The sequence below is a fragment of the Panthera onca genome, chromosome D1 (genome assembly GCF_046562875.1).
Source record: "Panthera onca isolate mPanOnc1 chromosome D1, mPanOnc1 haplotype 2, whole genome shotgun sequence".
Taxonomy (NCBI): domain Eukaryota; kingdom Metazoa; phylum Chordata; class Mammalia; order Carnivora; family Felidae; genus Panthera; species Panthera onca.
The window spans coordinates 17869614-17891166 of NC_138348.1; the positions used below are offsets into that span (position 1 = coordinate 17869614).

Here is a 21553-nt window from a genome sequence, read left to right on the forward strand (position 1 = left end):
TCAGGTCGTGATCTCGCGGTTCGTGAGTTTGAGCCCTGAGTCCGGCTCTGCTCTGACAGCGTGGAGCCTGCCTGGGATTCTGCCTCCCCTCTCTCTGCCCCTCCCACTCCCCAAAATAAATAAGTAAACATTAAAAGAAGAAGAAGAAGAAGAAGAAAGGAAGGCAGAGTCCCACGCTCCACCCCAGACCTCCTGCATCAGAGACAGCCCCAGGTGACGGGCACATGCGTGTAAGTTTGGAGAGCACCCGTCTGAACTGCCCCACCGCCTGCACGGTCACCGTCTGGGCCCATTGTGTCACCCCATGGGACTGGGGGGTGCAGTGACCAATGCCACCATGTAATGACCCTGCCGTTCGCTGGGCTGCAGTCACCTGTCCTGCTGATTCGTAGAGTCTTGGCCAGAAGCGTGGGGTTCTTGCCGACCTACGTGTGTGCATGCGTAGGCACGTCTTGGGGGTCTCCGTGTGTGTCCCCTGTGGCCATTTACTAAGGCACGTAGCTCAGTCTCGAAACAGTGACAGACATCAGTTATCCGGGCACAGGCAACAAAGAAGCAAAGGACGAGTCGATTTCGGAGAATGCGTATCTGCCAGTCATAGTGAATGGTGCAGGGAAGGGTAAAGGGCCAGCCAATCAGGAGTGGCGGTTTTGGGGCGTTGGAAGAACCTGCGGGGAAGAGGGCGAGTGCTGAAAGAACCGAGTTACTACGGATCTGCTGGCAGCCAGCCACTGTGGCACCACATACACCGGTCTGCCTCTGAAAGGAGCCAGGGCAAAGGAGTGCAGAGTTAAGATGAAAAGACCAAGCGGCGAGGACACCGTGCGAGCCCTGGATCCAACCATTCCTGAAGCCGTGCACGATCCTGGACTCTGCACTTTGCTAGGCCCGTAAATTCCATTTTGGCCTAGTCCTGATTGACTTGAGCTTCTGTCTTACTGTATTTAGTCCTTTCAAAAACCTAGTGAGTACAGTTTTACTTTACTTGTTTGCCAGATGGGAAACAGAGGCTCCGACAGGGCCAGTGCCTTGATCAGGGCCGCACAGCAGCTGTCTGGAATCTATCCAAGTCAAAGCCCATGCGATCTCCACTACTCCCAGGTGACAGTCCAGCATGGGGGTGACACCCTACAGTCAGGGGGTGGGGTATGGTCTTCCATGGCAGGTAGTGAAGGCGCTTCCTGGGAGAGGTGGCCCTGGCGGGATAATCAGAACCTGATCCAACCGGAAACCGGCCTGTAGAAAGGCAGCGGAAGAAAGGATCCGCAGGTTACAAACCGGTGGCTCGTTCTTGTTTTCTGAGGTTTTTTTTTTTCTTAATTTGTATTTTTGTTCCAGTTGCCAACTCTGAAGAAACGGAAGATCTCCTGTAAAAACACGATGTTCAGCTTTGCTGGGAAGTCAGAAGGACTGGCAACAGCAGGCAGGTGGTTCCACATGGCAAGAATTTGCCGGAGCTGGGTGGTGGGGGCCCTGCTCCGATGGGCTCCAATGCCTACTCTCCACGGCCCCAGCCGGCCGTGTTCCCTGCCCAGCCCGGCATCCGAGTTCACGGCCGCGTGGCTGGGACCGCAGTGCTGGGCAGACGCCGTCCTCTGAGAACCCAGACTCGGGTGAGATGGGGTGCTGGGGTGGGCCCTCACCAGCCGCCCAGCCTCTGTCCACTCTGGCTGCTCCCAAGTCCCCCGTTCCTGGTACCCGGCGGGGGCTCAACACACACTTGCGGAGTGGAAGAAGCAAACGAGCGCGTGTGAGCCACCCGGTAACTCCACTCCAAGAGGCAGCGTGGTCTGGAAGTCGGGGCGTGAGCTCTGGGGTGAGACGGCTCGCCATGGACTGTTACCCACCGCTCACAAGTGTATCATTGTGGGGGGTGGGGAGTTACGTTCCCTTCTGTGCCTTCAGCTACCCCTCCGGAAGATGGGAATAATAATGGTCAAACAGGGTTGCGTGAGCGAAGGGGTAAGCCGTCCGCAAATAACCATTAGCTTGACCTCTTCTACTGGTGGACAGACTTGAGACAAATTCCTTCCCCCGGTCCGGGCCCCAGGGTTAGGTTTGACTTTGCCAGGACCTGTCAGCTCTGGTATTCTGTCACTAGGAAAAGTCAGCATTCGGGCGAACTCCTGGAGCTCATCACAAACAGGCCCCCGGGGCCACCGGGGGCTCTCTGTTAACGACCTCTCTGCTGAGGTCCAAACAGACCTTCGATGGCCGTCATGGCAAGGTCACTCAACGCCAAATTCCTTTCCATTCAGCCCCAGCTCCAGCTCCGGGACCAGCTGGGGCTCCTTTACTCCAAGTCATGATACCCCAAAGGTACAGGGACACGGCTGGAAGGAGCGAGCCCCCGGGGGCCCCTGGTGGGGTCCCCGGGGGTCCCGTCCTCACCCCTGCAAGCACGCAAGCAGAGCTCTCACCACAGGCGCTGCACTGCGGCTGGCGCTGGGGCATCCAGCTGGCAGAGCTGTTTCCATTTCTCTCACACGCCCCCGGATGGGAAATGATTCATGAAAACCAAGAAGGTAAAATTAGCCCAAAGGCTGCCGAGTAATTTATGCAGCCAACAGGGCCAGGAGGGAGGGAAGGCCCACGCTGCCAGCTCAGTGTGGCCTCCCAAGGGCTGGCAGAGGCCAGCCTGGCCATCAGGAGCCTCTGTCTCTGGGGTCTTCTATTTCTGGACTCAGCCTCCAGGGCCGTTGGCAGGCCTTCCGGAACCATCGCTGACCCCCGCCCCACCACACTCCACAGACCCCCATGGCTGCCGCTGGGGACCTGCTAAGTGCCGGGGGCCTGCTGGGGAGAAGCTCAAGCATTTCATCCTGTCAACCCCAAGCCTTCCCAGGTGAGGAATGAATGTGCTGAGAGCTCACGTAGGTGGCCAAAGGTCCGGGGCGAAGCCAGAATTCCAACCCCGATCTCATGAACTCCAAAAGCTGCACTTTCCCCCCAAGCTGGGTGTTGCCCGCCCAACTTGGAGTTCTCAGGGTGGCCCGAGGGCAGTGGACCCAGCGGGGATTCCCTGGCAAGTCCTACCACATGCTCTTCACCGTCTCACGACTAGTCAATACCAGAACCAAGCCCCGCTGTCCCCGCGTGGCAGGGTGGAGGGTCCCCAATATCCTAGTGTCTTAAAAAGGGGTTGAGAAAATGCGGCATAAAATCGTACCCCGTAATGGAGGAACTGAACAGCAGACAAAAGTAAGCCCTATGGTCTCCCTTTACAGGGCTGTGCGCCAAGGCCCAGAGAGGGGAAGGGACTTACTCAAGGCCACACAGCAAACCTGTGGGAGAGCTTAGGATGAAACTGCATCTCCCGAGTCCCACTGCAGGGAACCTGCTGTCAAAACTATTGACAGGGGCGCCTGGGTGGCTCAGTCGGTTAAGCGGCCGACTTCGGCTCAGGTCACGATATCGCGGTCCGTGAGTTCGAGCCCCGCGTCGGGCTCTGTGCTGACAGCTCAGAGCCTGGAGCCTGTTTCGGATTCTGTGTCTCCCTCTCTCTCTGCCCCTCCCCTGTTCATGCTTTGTCTCTCTCTGTCTCAAAAATAAATAAACGTTAAAAAAAAAAAATTAAAAAAAAAAAAAACAACTATTTACAAAGACAGCAAATCTGAGTGGGAGGGGGATTCCCTAGCTACAGGGGCAGCCGAGGTGGAAGTCATCCCGGAGACTTCCTGGGGCCCCCGATCAGGTTATGTTTGATATCCGCCCACACTTCTGGAACCTACAGGGAACATGTGAGCACCTGGAGAGGCTCCTCAGAAGGCAGAATCCTGCTCCAGACCTGTGAGAACCTGGGAGGGGTCACCTCGCCTCGGGAGCCTGGGGAAAAAAACAGGCCCGGGAAATTGACAAGAAGACGTGTGTGTGTGTGTGTGTGTGTGTGTGTGTGTGTGTGTGTGTGCGCGCGCATGCACACGAATCACCCAGCAGGCTGTGAGTGTTTGTTAGGAATGCAAGGGTCCCGCACGGATGCAGTCACAGTGCTCACCCTCAGCCCCTCTGGCCCCTGGCTTGGCCCAGAGGAAACCCAAGGCCCGTCACGGGTGACACCCCACCACCCATGCAGCTGAGCCCCCCGGGGCAGGCAGCTGAGGGCCAGCGGGACACCTCAGGGCAGTACCGCTCACTCCCAGGACACGGTTCAGAGCAGCTCAGTGGCACTGTCCCCCCTCAGAGTGACCAGAGCTGCCACGGCCCAAGCCCTGAGCTCGTCAGCACTTTCAAATATCAACATGCTAAGTGGGCCCTTCCCCTCGATGCTGGAAGAACGGCGGCTTGGTATTCACTTCACTGACATCCAGGAAGACTGAGTTGCTTGTCTAAAGCCTCAGTCATTCATGGAGTCATTCATTTGATACATTTTTACCAAGCACCTGCCGTGCTGTGCATCGGCACCACCAAGAGCCAGGCAGGTGTATTTTGCCCTGGGGGTCCTCCTGGCCACAAGAAGCATTGTGGTGGTTCGCACACAACCTCTGGAGCCACACCGCTGGGATTCAAATCCCAGGCTCACCCCCCATATGACTCTGGGGAGTCACGTAGCCTCTCTGGGCCTCAGTTTCCTCAGCTGTCAGTGGACGATAATAATGGTATCTACCCCATGGGGTTGGTCTGAAGATTGAGTGAAATGTGACAGGTCAACATGTGGAATAGCACCAGGCACATAGTAAGTGCTCAATAAATATGAAGTCATTCATGACCCAGGACCCACATCAGCCACGCTCGTAATTCAGAGCCAGGCCAGCTCAGTGCCTTTGGTGTGACCCAAAAGCGTGACTGGTAAGGGTTCTACAGCTAGAATCAGGAGGTGGGGTTCGAGTTTCCCCTCTGCCAGCTGCCAGCTCAGAGCAGCCCCCGGGCCTCTCCGAGCCTTGCTTTCTCCGGTCTTAAAATGGGCCCGATGATGGCTGTTCTCCTGCCTCCCTGGCAGGAGCACCCAACGTCCCGAGGGTTGCTGTGGCGCCCTGCCCACACCACACAGGACAGGCTCAGAGAGCAAGCCCCCGCCCCAGCGGGACAGATGGCCACAGCTGACGCAGCCACACTCTGTCCCCCTGCACCTCTAGCGACGGAGAGGGTTTGTGCCTGGTGCTGGGGAAGGGCCGGGCCCCGGGCCAGCTACGGTGCGTCTCGCTTCTTAGGAAATAATCCCAACCCTCTGTGCTCACTGACCGCACATGCCACTGACCGAAGGGGAAGAGGTCAAGCAGGCCTGCCCAGCTAGGCACCTTCTGCCAAGACTGTCACATTGGGTGGCCTCACGAAAAAGAACTGAACAAGAAGCCAGACAGCCTGGGTATATTCTCAACTCCAGCGGCGGCTACCTGTGCGGCTTTGGGAAAGTCACTTAACCTCTCTGAGCCTCGGTGTCTGCATCCGTGAAATGGCCTTGGCCGGGCCACCCGTTTCACGGGTAGCTGTGACGAGCCGATTAGATGATGGCATCGGAGGTGGTTTAGACCTTGAAGGCTGGGGAGGAGGAGAGGAAAAAGCAAAGGAGCCTATTTCCAGCGCTAAGTATACAATCACCTGCAGAGATTTGCCCTGGGAGCTGAAAGGCAGACCCATGCCTGGACCAGCCAGTGTGGCCCAGAGGGGCCCCAGGGCTCTCCGGGGAGAGGCTGGCCCCAAGCTGCTTTCTTCTCCTGCCCACCCTGCAGGCTAAGGGAGATCAAATCCCCGGCCACAACGGGCCCCATTGAGAGCCGGTAAATCTGCCCGAGGTGTGGGGTTACGTTACCAGGCTCCCGGCCACCACCACTGAGCGAAGGGTCAGGCTGACCTCCTTCCCTCCCCGTAGGCCCTGGTCCAGGACCTGCAGGGCCAAGCCGGGAAGAAATCCAATTACCCGCTGCATTCCCAGGCAGCAGCCTCCTCTGGGAAATCAGCGAGTGGACAGGGGGATGAGACCTTTGCAAAGGCTGGAGTCATCCCAGGCTGCCCACCGGGAGCACAGGCCCCTGTCCGCAGGGGTGAGGAGCGCAGCTATACAGGCGGGACCTCGGGATAGAGCACTGTTGGGATTCTGCTGGGTGCCTGGCACAACACTTTGCGTTTTACCTGTGTTCGCCTCTTTGTCCTCACAGAAGCTCCGTGACGCAGATGCAATTGTCACCTCTATTTTACAGAGGCTGGAACTGAGGCACAGAGAGGTGAAGGAGATTTCCCAGAACCACCGAGATTTGAAGGCCACCACGAGCCAACTTGCCACAACAGCCACCCAAGAGACGGGTCACTCAAAAACGCGTCCTTTGAGCAAGGGTAGAAAAACCCAAGTGTGAAGGAGAAAAGTGTCCAGGGCCCGTGGCTACCGTCGGCAGCTCTCTGGGGACTTGGCAGGGGACAGGAGAGCAGCCCTTTCCCCCGGCTCTAAAGAAGAGACACGGGAATAGTTTGGGAACTACAGGGTGACATTTGGTTCTGTGCAAAGTCTCAGTGGACGGACTTTAAATATTGTGCAATAAGCATTTAAAAAATGCAACAGGCAGGGCGCCTGGATGGCTCGGTCGGTCGAGCGTCAGACTTCGGCTCAGGTCACGATCTCGCGTCCGTGAGTTTGAGCCCCGCGCCGGGCTCTGTGCTGACGGCTCGGAGCCTGGAGCCTGTTTCCGATTCTGTGTCTCCCTCTCTCTGCCCCTCCCCTGTTCATGCTCTGTCTCTCCCTGTCTCAAAAATAAATAAAACGTTAAAAAAAAAAAAATTTAAAAATGCAACAGGCTCCCGTGCCCAGCAGTATAGCTACTCTAGGTAAGCCCAGGAAGGCAGAAGAATAAAATCAGAATTAACCTAAATGCCTTTCATTAAGAGAATGTAGGAAGAGAGAAGGAAGAGAGGAAGGAAGGAAGGAAGGAAGGCAGGTAGGAAGGAAGGGAGGGAGGGAGGGAGGAAAAAACAATTACAGTAGCTTACTATGCAAAACCATGACTAGATTTCCTAGATCCAATGTTAAGTGAGAAAAGCATTGACCGAATGATCCGTAACCATTTGTTTGAACACACACACACACACACACACACACACACACACACACACGTGCCCACTACAATGGCACATATTCCTACAGGTTCTGTGTGTCGATGCATAGAAAAATATCCAGAAGGCTATATGCCAAAGTAATAACAGTGATGATTAACCCTGCAGAGGAGGCTGGAATGTTGTGGTTATCCAGGAAGAGAATACTTGGCTGTTTAAATAATATTTGACGTTTTTGCAACGAAAAGGTACATTTGTATATTCCATACACGATTAAAACTTAGTAAAACAATATAAAAAAAGACACGGTGGGCTGCCTGGGGAACCAGTGAACTCCCTGTCCCTGGAAGTATGAAAGCATCCACACTGGGGTGGAGGGATTCAAAAAAACGTGAAGAAAACAAGGGTAGGTGGGTTAGCTGGCCCTTCGGAACCTCAGAGCCTTATCAGGGCAGTAGGAGCAAAGCCCTTATTCTTTCTGCACCAAGAGTGGCTTTAAGGAAGCACAGAGCATCGGACGCTAGAGGAGGGAGAGGTCGTGGACCCTCACTGTGACTTGGGCAGAGACGCACAGGCCAGTCTCTCCACCCCTCTTCCCCCCAAGGGACTCCTAGCTCTAGGCTCTCCGTCCCAGCAGCCCCCAGCCACTGGCCAGCATGCCCGGTGTTAGCCTCAGACTCCCAGCGTAGGGGCTGTGTCTCTGGGAGGACCTCACGCTGGGGACAAGAATTCAGGACAGAAGGAGGAGAAGAGATGCTCATAAAGCTGACCGCCCCTGTGACACCGAGCCCAAGCCATGGCCATGGCCGCGGCCGCATGGTGAGCCCTAATCCACAACAGGCTGAGCCCCAGCCCCAGCCAGCCTCTGACCCCTGACAATATAAAAAGCAAAGGTCAGTGAAGCTCTTACCTCACCTGGCAAGACAGCAATGAGATCGAGACAAGAGCCAAGAGACATGGGTCTGAGTCCCAGCACCTGCCCTTGACTTCTCCTAAGAGACCCTGACAAAGTCACTGAGCCCCATGCCCCCTCAACCCTCTCCCCTGCACAATGGGCGGAGGGTGGCTAACTCCCAAGCCGGCTGCGTAGCTGAAATGAGACATCGTCCACATAGTCTCTTTGTGGACTCCCACAAAACGTAGGGCCCCATCCAGGCCACGGATACAGGGCACTGAGGAACGGAGGTGGCCACGACCGAGCTCCAAAAGCAGCTAGACTTGCTGCAAATCTGAAGCCCAGAGGCAGCCAGAAAGGGGCCCGTTTGTGGCCCCAGGCAGGGACCAGGAAGGAACACACAGAAGGATTCTCCAGGCGGACAGAGACAAGGACGCGCGAGGAGACAGGAGTAAGTCTGAAAGAGCAGAGGAGCCTTTCTTGGCCACTGTCCTGGGCCAAGGGCCAGGGTGCTCAGAGAGGGCAGGGAGCCACTGGCAGGTGCCAAGGAAGAGTGCGGTTTCTACCTGAAACTGGGGGAGGGGACTCCAGGAGCCAGGCCAGTGAGTCCTTGCCTCACCGGTAGCCAGGGAACTGGGGCAGAGGCAGGTGACAGATCCGCAAAAGGAAACCAAAGGAGGAAGAGCAAAGCTCAGTCACAGAGCAGCCATGACCGGCTGCAGTGGGCCAAAGGGCCGGACTTGCCCTTGGGCCCGGGGCATAGCCTTGGAGGATCTGATCCGGGAGAGGGGCCACTGAGAAGCAAGGAGGTCCCACCTGGTGCTCACAGTGAAAAGCGCCAGCTCTGGGCAAGGCTGGCAGCAGCATGAAGCCTGAGGGAGGGCTGCCCCAGAGCCAACCTCTGCCACCCCAGGGAGACCCTAGGGCTGTGGCAAGTATTGAGTCCAGTGTGGGACCAGCCCAAGGCAGAGAGAGCCACAGAGGTCCAAGGACTCAGGCCTTAAGCCTCCAGATACAACCAAGGCCACTGTCAAAACCAGAGCCCCTCAGGGACTCCTGGTCCTGCAGCCAGCACCTAGACAGGCTGCAAATCCCCGCACCCCCCCTTCCCCGGCCCCATCCCGCAGGATCCGGGGCAGCTGGACTCCCCGCTAAATGGCAGCCAGACAGTCCTGCCTGCCGCTGGCTTGGGGGCCCAGCCTACAGGGAGCTGCAGGGAGGGAGCAGGAGGCTGGGCCTCTCTGAACGGGGGGCCCCAGAAGAGGGTGTAGGTGGGGCGGGCAGGAGAGGCGCCTCCCACAGCGCTCTCTCCTCCCCGCAGGCCAGCCTTCTCCCTGGACCTGTGGCCACACGCAGGCCCGGGCACACCACGGGCTGTTCCCAGCAGCCCCCAGACAGGGCGGGCTGGCTCCTCTCCTCCCCAGGCTGAGACCACCGCAGCGACACTCACCTGGCTAGCCCCGGATGGGACACCCACCGTCCGTCATCGCCTCAACCAAGAGTTCGCTCCTCAAGCCACACCCGCAGGCCTCAGCCCTGACCCAGCAGAGGGTGGGTGCGGGAAGCCACTTCAGGCGGCTGTCCACTGTTCACCTCCTGTTCGGACCCCACGCCATCGCGCCCAGTGCCTGGTCAACCCCCCACCTCAGCCTCAGACCTCGGCCTTCCCTCCTCCTGCCCACATTCCCTGGCATGGCTCTGGACTCCTCGGGGGCGGCCGGGACACCCCCTTTGACAGTTCATAGCACGGGTAGCATCAGGCAGCGGGGACACGAAGGCTCCACCATGGCCAGCCAACCACGACAGGTGCCAACCCACTGACCAGAACAGCCTGGGAAGGCCTGCTGCTCACACCTGAGGATTGATTGCCTGCCCGTCCAGCCAGGCAAGGGACCCAGGGGCCACCAGGCACCAGCAGAATCATGGGGCTGGCTGCCTCAACTGGGACAAGGATAGGCCGGCTCACCAACAACTTACCCCACTGGGCACCAAGAAACTGCCTTCCTGGAGGCTGAAGACCGAAAGGAAACACCACTTGGATGGCCCCTCCGGTCGTTTAAAGCACCTCCTAAGCTGTGACTTTATCTCCCACCTCAGGACCTCCGCCTCCAGAATAGTCTTCAAGTCCTGACTCAGCCTGGCATTCAAGGCCCTCCCGGTCGGGCTCCCAGAACTATTTCCTCTACCTTTTCGCAAACACCCAAGACCACGTCCCTGAACCACCTGACCCTCAGGTCATCTGCCTTTGCACATACTATTCCCAGGGCCCGAACTTTCCTGCCTTCTTCCTCCACCTGGCAAACTTCTACTCTCCCTTCGAGGTCCAGCTTTATGTTGCTTCTTCCAGGAAGCCTAACGGGCTCTCCCTCTCCCACCCCTCCCCTCCCCGCCACATCCCTGAGCAAGTAGGGCATTTCCCACCTTCAATCACAGTGATGATCTGGGCCAGAGCTCCTCACGCTATTTGTGAAAGAGATTTTTTTTTTTTTTTAAGTTTTCCAATCTGTTGCCAACTGATGCTTTTGTAAGTTACAATAAAGAATGACACAGCAATGTCAAGTTGCAGTAGGAGTTTTTCATCACTTACTCTCAATGTTGTACCTACCTCGCTGCACACCAGTAACACACAGCCCAGAGATGGGGAGAGGTCTAGCAGACCACCCTCTCTTTGGGTTCGGGGCCCATCGAATCATGTGTTTATGTGTGGTCCTCCAGAGCCCAAGGGGCACTCCCCGATCTGCTGTCCCAAATATTGGCTGGGAAGGGCCCAACAACCCTGTAACATGGGCAGCACCCGTGCTATGCGGCCCCATTTCTCAGACGAGCACACAGAGGCACAGAGAGGATGAGCGGCCTGGTCGACGCTGTACTTTCTCAGGACGACCCAGCATCACAGGGGCAGGTGCTTGGGCCCGGCAAGTTTTCCAGCCGACCCTCCTTCCCAGCACAGCCGCCAAGAGCAGTTCCCGTGGAGTAACAGCGACGCAGCCCCACGCAGTAGAGAAGAGCTCAGCCTCCGGAATCAGACAGACCTGGGTTCAAGTCCTAGCTCTGCCTCTCACAGCTGTGGGGCCTTGGGTAAGTCGCTTCACGTCTCGGGGCCTCACTTTCTTCTCTGTTAGTGGCGGCTAATAACACCGGCATGATCAGGCGGCACACTGCTTCAGGAAGGGCCCGGCCACACTTAACAGGCTTCGTTCAAGTTTGGCTATTGCTGGTGTTTACAGAGGCCCCGGGATCACCCAGCCTGAAACTTGGCCCTGGTTCCTCCCTTTCTGCGTTTCCTCCACCCAAGACCCCAGGCCCTTTCTGGGGGGTAAATTCTTCCCCTGGATGCTAAGTTGGCGGATTTCCTTTGAAGATTTCACCCCTCTGGCCTCCCCTCCCGCAGTCTAAGGACACTGCTCCCCCTCCCGTCCCTGGGACACCTTGAGCCTCTGGCCTCTTCACCTCCTCTCTAAACACGAGCCACTCTGGCTGCTCTGGCCTTTTCTCTAGGGTGCAGCTGTCTGGAGAGGTGCCTTGCACCACCCTGGGAAAATGCTGCCCTGTTGGGTTGGGCAATGAATGGCCCGGCTGCGGAGAGGTCAGGGACGGGGCCCCAGCTTGCAAATGCCTCCCCGCACCTCCCCCTGCCTCCTCCCACCTCCCCCTACCTCCGCCCACCAGAGCCCAACTTCCCCGTACCTTGGGCCATGACAATGCTGAGTCCACCTGGGCCGGGTCCCAGTCAGCTGCCCTCACGAGAGGCTCACTCCCTGCTCGGGGGGAGGGTCCAGTGGGCCACTCCCCATGGCCCTCAGCAGCCCCAGAGCCTCCCAGGCCGTCCATCTCTATCCCCCGAGCATCGGACAGCAGGAGCCCTTCCCAGTCTTCACCCCTTTCCCTTGGGGAAAGTGACAGATAGTGGGAGAAGCCACTCTGGGAAAGCTGACACTGTGGGGGTGGTTCCATATTTACTTGCTTGGTGACGTCCATAGCAGCCCAGCTCAGTGCCCAGGTCAAGCTGCTCGTCTCCTCTCCTGGTCCTACTCGGGCCCCCAACCCCGCCATTAGCCCAGGAGAAGCCCCGTTGGCCCTCCCCACCCCAGCTCCTTCGCGGACACACATTCCCAGGGGCCGCTGCCCCCCCCCCACCCCGTGTCCCCTCAGGAAGGGGTGAGCCGCTGCCACAGCAGGTAGTCAAGCAGGACCTGACAGCCTCTCCTTTGGGAGAGCAGGGCGCAGAGACTGGGCCAAAGGCCCACCCTGCTCTGATGATGGCAGGATTTGGGGTTGAGCTTGGTCGCACCCTAAACAGTGTGAGCTCCAGCACACCGCTCTCCCGCTACGAGGCTCTATTTTCTCAGCTCCCAAATGGGGGTCACGAGAGCTGGGGTATTCACAAGGGATCTGGAAGAAGGCGAAGTTGGGAAGCGTCCCCGCTGGCCTTACGGGTCGGGTTGGGTAGGTCAGAGAGAAGGGTGGAGGAGAAAGCCCTAGAAGCCACTGAAGGCTCCAGAGGCCCAGGTGTGCCTTTGCACACAGGGTCCCTACCCCTCGGCACCCAGCCGGGATCTGAGGCCGATACCGGGGAGCAGGACAGCCAGCAGCCCTCCTGTCCTCCTCCCTTCTCCCCTCGCCCAGCGTCATTTCTTCGTGGAGGTTCTTGGCCTGTCCAGATATGCCTGCGAGTTCTCACTCATGAGGTTCCCAGGTGGGGAGAGGGTCCTGAAACCAGCTGTGTAAACCAAGAGCTTATAAATAAACCCCACATTTAAAGCACCCAGGAGACCTGCAGGGAATTATTATGTAACACAGGCAGGTGACCCCTGAGGCTTCCTTTATAAATGTGGGTTTCCTGAGGTAATTGGAAAGATTAGATTATAGCTGTGTGACCTGGAGCGAGTCACTTAACCCCCCTGAACTTGACTGAGCTTCCCCCATCCATAAATGGATGTAGAAGCAACCTCGTGGGGCATCATATGTGTTCCTCTTAAATTTGGTCATGAGAAAACAGAGGAAAAAGTTTTCTTCCAGAGAACGTAGCACGGGACTGATACCAATGTCTCCATTTAATTTTTTTTTTTTAAGTTTCTTTATTTTTGAGACAGAGAGAGACAGAGCATGAGCGGGGGAGGGGCAGAGGGAGAGGGAGACACAGAATCCGAAGCAGGCTCCAGGCTCCGAGCCGTCAGCCCAGAGCCCGACGGGGGGCTCGAACTCACGAACTGTGAGATCGCGACCTGAGCCGAAGTCGGACGCTCAACCGACGGAGCCACCCAGGCGCCCCACTAATGTCTCCATTAACAGAAAGGGAAACTGAGGCCAAGACATGGCAGGCCTTGAACACAAGCCCGTGGGCGGGATGGGGTGGGATGGGTGTCTGAAAACGCAGTCAGGTCAATTTTAAGCAGGAGGCCCCCATGCCACGCTTAGCCTCTCATAACCAGGCCCTGGTGTCCCCAGCAAGGGGCACACGATTATTTCTGCATCCCAGGCATGCCTCCCTGCGGTCATGACCTCACACCCGAGGTGGCGACCCCCAAGCTGGCCTTATGCCACGCACAGGTGCCCCGTGCTTCTTTTTCTAGAGCCTCCCTGAGCCCGGCACTATCATCATCCCACTTTGCTGATGAGGAAACACAACCACAACAGCAGCAGCCCCTCACCCAGGTCTCCCTGGGGCAGAAGCAGGACTGAACCCGAGGCTCATGTCCCTTCCCGTGGCCCAGCACTGTGCCCCCGACCAGCTCCCCTGGCTCCCTCTCGGTGCCCCCCTCCCTGCCAGGAGGCCAGCCCAACTTGCCGGGTCCTAACTAGGGGTGTCCTAGCTACCCAGAAACAGAACTGTGCCCCATCCCACTCACTCCGAGCCCCAGTGTGGAGGGTCAAGTCCCCGCCAGCCCACCTTCCACCTTGGGATGGCCACCCCCAGGCCCTCGTCCTTATCCCCGCTTGCCGCGATGACTGCCACAGCCTCCTAATTGGCCTCCCCGCCTCCAACCTCACACCCAACCTGCTGCAGCAATCTGGGACCTGGATCTGATCTCCGGGTCGGCTGCCTCCTCCCTGGGGCCCCACAGACAGAAGGTAAACGCCTCAGCTCAGCAGCGTCGACCTTTTACAGCCTTTTACAGGCTGGGGCAAAGCATCGGGGGGTTAGGGCGGGAGGGCTCGGGAGCCTGATGGCCTCAATGGGAATCCTGGCCAGGAGGCCTTGGGCAAGCTACTCCACCTCTCGGAGCCTGGGTTTTCCATTTCCCCTAAAGAATGGGAAGATAATCGTACCAATATCAGGGTGCTGCTGGGAAGATTACGTGAGAAAATGCACGTAAAGCACTTTGCACAGAGTAAGTGCTCAACTCATTCCCTCATTTTACAGACATCTGAGGCCCTACTACGTGCTATGCACTGTTCATACAGCAAAGAGCAAAGCTGACGAGAATCCCAGCTCTCTGGGAACTGGCATTAGAGCTAAAAGACGGCCAAAACCAAGATAAGTAAGGCCCACACAGGGCTCGTTCCATATGCTCCACACTAAGAAAAAAGGCCGGGACGTGGAGGGACCAGGGGGTAGGGAATTTAAGACAGGAAGGTGCCCATGAGAAGGTGCTATCTGAGCAAATCCTGCCGGAGGTGAAGGGGCTGGCCCTGGAGATAACAGATAGGAGTGCTCTAGGGAGCAGGAACAACCAATGCAAAGGCCCTGAGGCAGGATCGGGGCTGGTGTGTTACTCATATTATTATTACTATTATTCCCTTTCCAGCCTCATCTCTCTCCACCTCCTCCCTTATACATAGTTTCCAGCCAAGCGAACTACCACTACCGGAGCCCTTCTGTGGGCCCACGCCTTTGCAGAAGCCACACCCCATACTAGAATGCCTCTTTGCTGCCCAAATCCTCCTCGTCTTTCAAAACGCAGCTCAAAGCCTGCCTCCTCCTCAGGGAAGCTTTCCTTGACTTAGAGTCCGTGCCTCGCACCCTTCTGCTAGAACCTGTAACTGCTTGGTGAATCGCTCACCTCTCGCACTGGTCTGTGAGGTCTGCAGGGGCCAAGACTGGGCTCCCACACCTCACCCCCCAGCCCAGCACGGTGCCTGGCACAGGGACGGCACAAGTGTCCCGACCGCCTGATGAATGAAGGAAGGACTGAGGGATGCCCCGGGCCTCCCCTCTTCCAGAGCCTCAGCCAGAGACATCAGCACGAGGGTGGCTGCACTGTGTGAACATTGGACTTTCCAGCGCAGATACAAATCTGCAATAGGAAACAGGCTTTTTAAAAATAACAGCACATTTTTCTTTTTTTCTTCATTGTTTTTTTTCTTTCTGCACGGCTTATTTTTCCGGCGCAGCCCCTGGGCCAGCTGCAGGCCCCACTCTGAGACCATGGGGCTCTGGGGCCTCCAAAGACTCTTAGGCCCCAGCCGGGGTGGAGATGCACCAGATGGTTCTAGACCAGCCTTGGGTACCAAGGCCACCAAGCGGTTCTGAGCCAGAAACCCGCTTGCACAAACCCCAATATTAGGTGGGTGTTTCCTCCTGGAAACTTACCCCCCAATAAGGGTTTTCTAACCCTGTGTGACGCTTCTAAAGGGGCTTCTCCTTGGGGGGGGTCTGGGGTTCTCTGCCTTCATTCTAAGAGGGCATCCCTAGGGAGGCGGCATCAGAATGCCAGGGTCCCAATCCAGGCCATGCTACCGTGTAACCCTGGATCCTTTACTTCACCTTCTGGGGCCTCAATTTACCCATCTGTGAAATGGAAATAACAGCACGCACCCTGTGGAGTTGTTTTCCGCATGGCGACGTGCTTAGGACCATACCTGGCACGCCATGAGCCCTCAAAAAACATTTGCTGCCTTCGTCATTATCTCCATCATCCCTGGTTCTCCTACTCTGTGGCCCCTTCGCTGAATCATATACTCTCTCGCTCAGCAGATCAGCAAGGGTTTGCAAACATCTCACCCTCTTGCCCTCCTGGAATCGCCTCTCAAACATCCCAGAAACACAGCCCTTCTGCGGCATTTATTCCTGTAAGAACGGGGAGCTTAGTTTCTGTATTCTACAGGCCGGTCATGGCTGACACCTCCCTCCGGCTGCACCCACCTGCCCTTACGCCCGGGAGGCAGCGTTCACTCATCCTGTCCTTCACCTCCAGCATATAGTGAGCCTGCCGTCAGTGCTCGGGGATCCTTCAGAAGGTATCTATCGAGCAGCTCTTGCGGGCAGACACTGGAAATACAGAGGCGCGTGCACACACACACACACACACACACACACACACACACGCACAGACACACAAGCCAACCCAGGCACCGCCCCCCACAGAGCTCCCGGTGGTCTGACGAAAGGGGGAGACCACAATCAATAACCACACCCACAAATGTAAAAATTGCTACCCGGCAATGCAGCAAAGGGGAGGTACATGGGGCCATGAGAGGTTGTAATGGGGGATTCGACCTAATCAGGGAGGGCTTCCCTGAAGAGGTGATGCGGAAGCTGAAGGATGAGGAAGCCTAAGCAGGGGGAGTGCAATGCACAATATGAGGGGACGGAGGGGACAGGGCAGAGGGGACAACATGAGGCAAGTGTCATGTCAGGTGGAACACGGCAGATGGAGGGATGCAAAATGGTGTCCCCATAGGGTCTGGAGGGCAGCAAAAGGATTTCTATCTTTCTCCTAACAGCAGTGGGAGTCCCCGAAGGGTTTTTCAGGCAGGGATTGATGGCCTCAGATTTGTTTGTCAACAGGGTCGCCCCGGCTGCTAAGGATGAGCCTCCCCGAGTCTGCGTGTGTCTACCCATCTCTGCCTGGAGTGCTCCTCTAGTCCCTGTATCGGTCAGGTCAGGCCAGGTTATGCTGTAGGAACAAACAACCCCCCCCCCCCAATCTCAGTGGTTTAAGACAACAAAGGTCTTGGGGCTCCATCCCACATAGTGACACAAGCAAAAGCAAAAGCAGCCACCATCCCACCTACTGCTAGTTGCCACAGGAAAAGGGCACTCTGGACGGGCTTGTGCCAGCCACTCAATGCTTTGGCCCAATGCGACCTGTGCCACTTTAGTTCACCACTCACTGGCCAGCCACACGGCCCCACCCAAACACGAGGGGGCCTAGACTCCGTCCTACCGTGTGCCCGGGTGAACTGGGAGCTGTAGGGGACTGTTAATGAGGACCACCAGACACCCTCCCTCTCCATCTTGCCCTTTGCCAGCCTTAACTCATTCGTCGGATCTCAACCGTTCGGATTCCGGAGGAGGGCCAAGCACGCGCAGGAGAAAACAACACACGGAGCGCAGCGAGATCCAGGAGAGGGTAGGAGATGGGGCCAAGGAGAGGGCAGAGGCCAGATCACTCCAGGGCTTTCAGGTCGTGGTGACAATTTGGTTCTTTACCCCAGAAGCACTGACAAGGCTTTTCACTGTGTTAAGCGAGAAATGGGAGGCCTGATGCGATCTTTTTTGGAACAGATCTGACTGACTGCACCGTGGAGTCTGGCATGGGAGGAAGGTTGCAGGTGGACAGTTAGGAGGCTCTGAACGTTGTCCTGGGGAGAGACTAGGATGCTGGAGAGGAGGAGAGATGGAGAGAGGTGGATGGATACACTCTACAGGCTCAAGTTCTCTAGACCTGGGGAAGGATGTGGACTGGGATGAGGGAACGGAGACACCAGCGTTTCTGCCTTAAGGACTGGCAAGAAGGTGGCAGCTTTGGCCAAGATCAGAGCCCTCGGGGAGGCCTAGGGAGCAGATTAAGGGACAGCCTTGGATACCATGTGTTGGTCATGACTGTGACATAGCCAAGAAGACAGGCCAAGGAGGCAGCTGAATAAACAAGTACGACTCCTGACTCGTAGTCCAGGGGTCTTTACCTCCTTCATACTCGCCAGTGACCTAGAACCGCGAAAACCTTGCCTCCCCATCCCCATCCGGGCGAGGAAAGATTCAGATGATACAAGTCTTACTTGACCCCAAGGAGAATAAATTCATGAAACGCATCAATATAAGGGACCTAGAAGACAGAACCGTAACTCGTGCCGGTAGAGTATATAAGGGATGGTTGTGATGGTGGATCAAGGGCTCCTGGGACAAGAGAGGGGAGCCCCTCATCCTTGAGAATGTCATTAGAGAAGAGAACGAGACCCTGCCCCAGCGGCTCCTTGGAGGCTCTTTCAGTTTGGAACTTCGTGGTTCTGGGTGGGGCCTGCCAGGTCATGCTGATATTCCCCGGGATAGCATGTTCGTTTAGCAGTAATCCCCAAGAGAGAACAACGCTTCTGAAATCAGGAGCGGGGCGTAGACGAGGCATCTTATCTCTATCGGCTTTAATCTCACAACTGCCTTGCCAGACAGGCTCTGTTGGCCCCATTTTAGGGATGGACAAGCAGGGTTCAGAGAGGCCAAAGGTAACTGTGCCAAATTCAAAGTCACGCGAGTTATGCGGCGGAGGGGGAAGGACTCCAACAGAGAAACCCCTTTTCATTAAACTCAAGCAGCCACCTCGGGCTCTTCCCAGAAGGTGTTCAGACTTGTGCCCACACAGCACCCTGCGTGCACCTCCGGGAGAGCTGGTGGGTGAAGACCATGCCCCGCTTGCCCAGCTTCCTGGCCACGCACCCCACACTCCCAATGCCTCTCAAGGGGTACTGTGGACAAAGGAAGCTTGAGTGCCACAGGCATCAAGCTCCACGGAAAATTCGTTTGCCCCAGTCCAGACAAAAACCCCTAAGTTTATAGGGTTTCCAGCCATCAAGAGCAATCTCTCATTATTGCCTCCTGTCCCCGCGCACAAAGGGCTGGGCGTGCTTCCTTTCAGCCACCCTAAATTATATACCACGGCCTTTCTCCACATGAAGCAAACGTCTAAGAAGAGAGATTTAACATTTTTCTCTCCTAAGTCCCGGCCCATCCCGGGGGTCAAGCCTCTATTGCCCAACCCAGTTCGAGACAGAAGCAACTTTTCAACCGGCGTCGCCCAGCGTTCAAGAAATGTGCATTCTCCTTGCAGCGACTTGCCTAGGGCATGCTGGCCTTGACCGGAGAAAGGTCATCGGCCCGCTAAGTTTCTGCAGTTTCCGCGTGTGCGAGCACCTTGGGGACTGCTAGTGGGGGGATGGAGGAGGCTACACTCCAGAGAGATTTCCCGAAGAGTCTACACCGCAACCAAGATTTCAAACGTATTAAAGAAACGGCCTCCGGCTCGGCCACATTTAGCGGGAAGTCGCGGGCTGCTTGGGAAGAGGCCCCACCGCCTCCCGACGGGCCCGAGCCCCCCAACATCTGCCCCAGGCGCCGAGCCGAAAGTGCCCCCGAGAACTAGGCCAGCGGCCGCACCGAGCCCTCCAGCATTCCGCGCCCCGCCCCGCCCGTGTCACCGCGTTCTCATTCCGAACGCTCGGCCCGGGCGGCCGCTCCCATTGGTCGGCGGCCACGTCCGTCAGCGGGCGGAACGTCGGCGCAGAGAAAAGGCTACATTGTAACAAGGCGAGCGAGCGAGGAGCGAGCGGGGAGGAAGGAGGCGGAGGGGCGGCCCCCGAATCCCGCAGCAGCAGCGGCGGCGGCGGCGGCGGCGGCAGCTACCTGCCGAGGGTTAACCCACCTCGGGGCCGGGACGAGCCGCCCCCCCTCCGGCCCGCGCCCGCGCCGCCCGGGCCCCCCGCTCCTCCCGCGCGGGCCCCCGGCCGCCCGCGCCCCCCGCAGCCGCTCGCAGCCCCTGCACCGGCGGCCCCCGCGCTCGCTGGCAAACTGCCGAGCGCTTTCCGAAGCCATTTTCAATGGCCACATTGGCTACCGGGGCTGACTCACCTTCCCGGGAATGCTGCGGCAGCCGCGGGGCCCGGGCGGCGCGGGCGGCCCGGCGGGCGGCTCGGCGGAGGCGGCGCGGCCCCGGCTGGCGGCCCCCGCGGCGGGAGCGGCCGCGCTGCGGGCGCGCTGGTCCCCGGCGAGGCAAAGTTTCAGCGCCAGCCTCGGCGCGGCGGCGGCGGCGACTCGCTGCTGCTCTCCTCCCCTGCTTTGACCACCATCTTATTAGTACAGGAAATGACATGGAAAACGGAAGAAAGCGGCGTTTGGGGCAGACGCGGACCCCCCAATTCAGGGGCCGGAGCCGGGACTCACCAGCCGAGTCCCAACCCGGCCCCGGAGAAAACTCCCGGGGCCCCTTCGGCCCCCGCCCCGCGCGCTGCTCGGAGGGGGGAACCCAGCTCCTCGAACCCAAAAGGAGAGGGCGAGTTTTATAACCCAGCCCGCGGAGAAATCGAGAAAAAAAAAAAAAAAAAAAAGAAATGAAATGAAAAAGAAAAGGTGAAGAGAACTTTCGAACTGGGACACTTTTTTTTTTTTTTTGGTCGGAATTAAAAGTTCTAGAATTTTAAAAAGGCATTCAGTGGCGGGGGTTGGGGGGGGGGGGTGTGCTCCCTAGCTCTCCTGGCCCCTTGGCTGCCCGTTTTGATCCAAATAGTCAGGGGGAATTAATGCGTTTATATTTTTAACCCATTCGAGGCCCCGCCAGCCGCGCGCAGCAGGCCCCCTCCTGGTCCCTTTTAACCCTTTGAATGCCCAGCAGTTTGGAGATACAAACTAAAGTCGTAAAACACAGGAGACCAGCTACAAGCTGAGGGTAAGGGATTTGGGGGTTCGCTTGAAATGTTAACTGTTTATGGTGGGCTGCGGTTTTAGGTCGGGAATCGCACATGTTCAAATCGAAATTTGTCACAGGGTTCGAGATTCAGAGAATCGGACAGGCTGGTCCCTGGCCGACCTGGAAAGGATGTTTACGCCTCGCTCACTTGCTCGGTTCCTCAGTTTCTCCGTCTGTGAATGGGATTCAATGTCACAAAGTAGCCAAGAAAAGATGGGGCGGAATTTTCGTAAAGACAAAGTGTGTAAAAGTCTGAAAGGCTTCCTTCAGCGCCCAGAAGACCCGGAGGGGTTGTGATGGGGCAGAGGACACCGCGGTGTGGCGTAACCAGGGCAACCATTCCCAAAATAACCCCTTTCTCTTGGCATTGTCTGCGAGGCTTGAGGCTGAACTGCAAGGTCTCCTGCCAGGGGAGGCTGTGCTGCGCTGGCTCTAAACGTGAGCCATAACCCTCACTCAGAAGTTGCCTGGAGGGATTCGATCCCACCAAGGTGCCTAGGTGGGGCACTGCCCACTGAGGGGCGCCCCATCCCTCCCCCCCCCAAAAGTCCATCTGAGCCGGCAAGAGCTGGAACAGGCAGCCTCTGGTGGGTACTACCCTAGGGATTCGTCCTCCCAAGGGAATGAAGTTCCTTGTCGACCTCGCTGTTGGCGGGGAGCCTGGCTGGGAGATGGGCGTCCATGGTCAGGTCCCAGGACATGCTGATGGCTCTTGGAGTCTGGATGTTGGGGGGGGGGGGGTGTGAAGGGCAAAAAAACTTCATGTACCACATCATCTTTTCCCCTTTGACATCAAAAACGCAGCTTCTTCGGAGCCAATGTCTGTTTCTAGCTGTGTGATCTTGAGTAAGTGACTTTCCCTCTCTGAGCCTCAGTTTCCTCATCTGCAAAGTGAGGCACACTAAATAACCCACGTGTCCTGCCAGCTCTGCGTGAGGGGCCATGAGAGTTGTATTTAAAGGGGCCCATCGCCGCGGGGCGCCTGGGTGGCTCAGTCGGTTAAGCGTCCGACTTCAGCTCAGGTCATGATCTCGCGGTCCGTGAGTTCGAGCCCCGCGTC

General features: G+C 57.4%; 1 protein-coding gene and 1 long non-coding RNA gene across 4 annotated transcripts in view; one reads left to right on the forward strand and one right to left on the reverse strand.

Annotated features, from left to right (window-relative positions):
- The window catches only part of PRDM11 (PR/SET domain 11), an 89639-nt gene extending 69770 nt beyond the window's left edge, over positions 1 to 19869 (reverse strand). For 2 of the 3 annotated variants that reach the window (XM_060606463.3, XM_060606465.3), the window contains exon 1: positions 19659 to 19766. The gene's annotated coding sequence lies outside the window, so the exon portion shown is untranslated. Of the gene's footprint in view, positions 1 to 19658 lie in introns of all 3 variants that reach the window. The other variant, XM_060606459.3, reaches the window with a different exon arrangement.
- Positions 19870 to 20261: 392 nt separating this feature from the next.
- On the forward strand, positions 20262 to 21307 carry LOC132661682 (uncharacterized). Its single transcript, XR_009602355.3, has 2 exons — positions 20262 to 20472; positions 20571 to 21307. It is a non-coding gene; the product is annotated as an uncharacterized LOC132661682 (long non-coding RNA).
- The last annotated feature ends 246 nt before the right edge of the window (positions 21308 to 21553 follow it).